The sequence below is a fragment of the Haliaeetus albicilla genome, chromosome 28 (genome assembly GCF_947461875.1).
Source record: "Haliaeetus albicilla chromosome 28, bHalAlb1.1, whole genome shotgun sequence".
Lineage (NCBI taxonomy): Eukaryota > Metazoa > Chordata > Aves > Accipitriformes > Accipitridae > Haliaeetus > Haliaeetus albicilla.
Window position 1 is genome coordinate 7687383 of NC_091510.1, and position 2566 is coordinate 7689948.

Sequence of the window (2566 nt, forward strand, 5' to 3'; positions counted from 1 at the left end):
GAAGAAAAGGAAGGAGAGAGCAGTAGCACACCTGCTCCTTGTTGCATGTAAGTTCATTTGAAACTCTCTCCTCAGACCAAGATGGTTAAAGCTGGGGTTTAAGGCATTGCTGTGCTGCAGAGATGTGTACAACACTCAGTGCGAGTTCCTTTGGAAGATGGCAAATGAAACACTTCAATTTATTAACCTTAAGCTTTCTGATCAAGCACCCAAGATTTGCATCCAGATTTATTGTTCAGTAAGCTTACCCAGGTGGCAGGTGATACCCTAGTGTTTATAATTGCCTTTTCTTCTCCTTTAAATACCAGAGTGAATTGTTGACACGTCTTTCTGATGATCTCAAGTTCAGTACAGACGTATTTTATGGAGTGTTTTCAAAAAATGAGTCCTGCAAACTGAACTATCTGCCATTCATTCATTACTTCTCCTAGGGGGAAGAAACTCTGTCAGAGAATAATTTGGCTGAGTCTAAGAGCTCAAGGATGAAAAATACGTTGTTACCAGCTATCTGCCTTTTAGATTTTTGCATGTTTAGAAGGTGATCATACTCAAGACTTGAGCGGTGGTTGCTTTTCATGTCCACGTGGCATGCTGGGAAGTGCCAGGGCGCTGGTCTGGAATGTTGGCCCAATATTCCTGGAAGATCAGAGCTGGAGTTTAAAGAAAACTAAAGACGTGTACATACAGATACAGATAGTTTGAGGCACTTTGGAAGTTTAAGGGCAAGCTAACTGAACTGTTGTGTCAACACTGCCTACAAAATTAACCTGTCCCTCTGAAATGTTTTGCTGCTATTTCTACTCTATTCAGAGACTGGTTTATGCACTGAGGAATGGAAATTCGTGTCGCTTCTGTTACCAAGAGAAATATCCACGTATTGTTATGGTTTTGTGTATGTTTTTGGATAAACTCAGAAGTCTTTTTTCCCCCTGTGACATTTTTCTTTGGCTTCTACAAATTAATTGAATACCAAGTGAAACAGCATGTCTTCTATGGTATACTAGATGTCCTTTGGTCTTGTTTTTAGTAAAGAGCAATGTTCCTCGTTCTTAGGATTCTCTCCTTTATTACTTTGTAAGACTTTATCATACACCCACTTACTCTCTTCCTGGTTTTGGTTAGCCTAATTGTGAAAATGCACAGACTGAAAGCCTTCTCTTCTCCCTCAGCCATGGGGAAAATGCCTGCTTGTTATGCTGGAGTCTTTCCTACAATTCTTTGCATAGCTACATGAATGTAACAAGCATTTTGATTTACTTGCGTAGACGGACCCCGTTCCCACATTACATATCTTTGGTTGAAAATAATTTTGCATTTGCTAGTAGAAGAGGAAGAATTTACACGGTATTTTAATATTTGAATAAATTAAAATTGTGACATGACTATTCAGAAGTAATAAAACCAGCTACAAATATTGTCGAGTTACTATTTATTTTCATAATGAAGGGAAAAGTGAATGTTGTTCTGTAGATAAAGCGATTTAATTTTACTTCTGCCAATAAAAATAGTAATTTGAATATTAATTATTCTCTAGGAAATTCTACACTGATTTGATTTTTATGCCAAATACACCTTGAACATCTCTTAGGGACCGAAAAAAATTCCGGGTCCTTTAGATATAAGAAAATCCCCTCTTTGTGACATATATAACCTGATTCAAAGCAAAAGGAAAGATTCTATGGAATTAATGTGTTTGGGCTTATGTTCATAATGCCCAAATCAGACTACTTAAAATCTACCCTGGCAGTGGGATAAGAAATCTGAAAATTGTTTTGTTTCAGCTTCCCTATTTTTGTGTTATTTGGATGATTACCCACACAAGGCTTTTAAGAGGCTCCGGTCCCTCTCTTTGTAGTTACAGCTCAGAGAATTTAGTGGCGTGGGACTGAACTGAAAATATGTGGGGTATTCCCAGAGCTGCCAGTAATAGGTAACCCATGGAATGGGCCTTTGCTTTGTTTTCTTCAGGCTGCTGTGACTATCTTGACTAAGGGAGGAAAGGGGAATTTTAGAAAAAGAAAAAGCCTTTTTTCAGATAAGCCCTTACTCTGGTAGGCTCCTATTTAATCATCCCCCCTGGTTAATAAAACAATTCCCTATTGTGCTGCACCTTTGGGCGGCCGCGTAAAGAATTTGCCCTGTAATATGTGAGAAACAAGAACAAAAAAAAAACCCAAGAGGAGTGATTTATGTCTAAAATGTACCTGTTAAATTAACTGCAGAATGTAGAAGGCTAGAGTGGGCTAGGGCTGCGCTGGGGACTTACCACTTGCCCGCTGGCCCTGGGACTTTCACCCACCAGCATCAGCCTTTGGGGTGCAATGGGTCCACTTTGCCTTGCTCTGCTCCAAACTGGAGGACAGGGGGAAGGGGAAAAAAAAGAAAAAAAAAAAAGTTTTTTTCCCTTCTGAAGCTTTAAAAAGTTTTCCCTTCTGAAGCTTTACTCCAAATCTCTCACTCCCAGGGGGTTGCAGCGAACAGGAACTGTAGTGTGCGTTCATTTCCCTTCTGGCAAACCCAGCTGAAAATAATAACAAAAAAAGGTCCTGCAGCATCGCAGGACAAG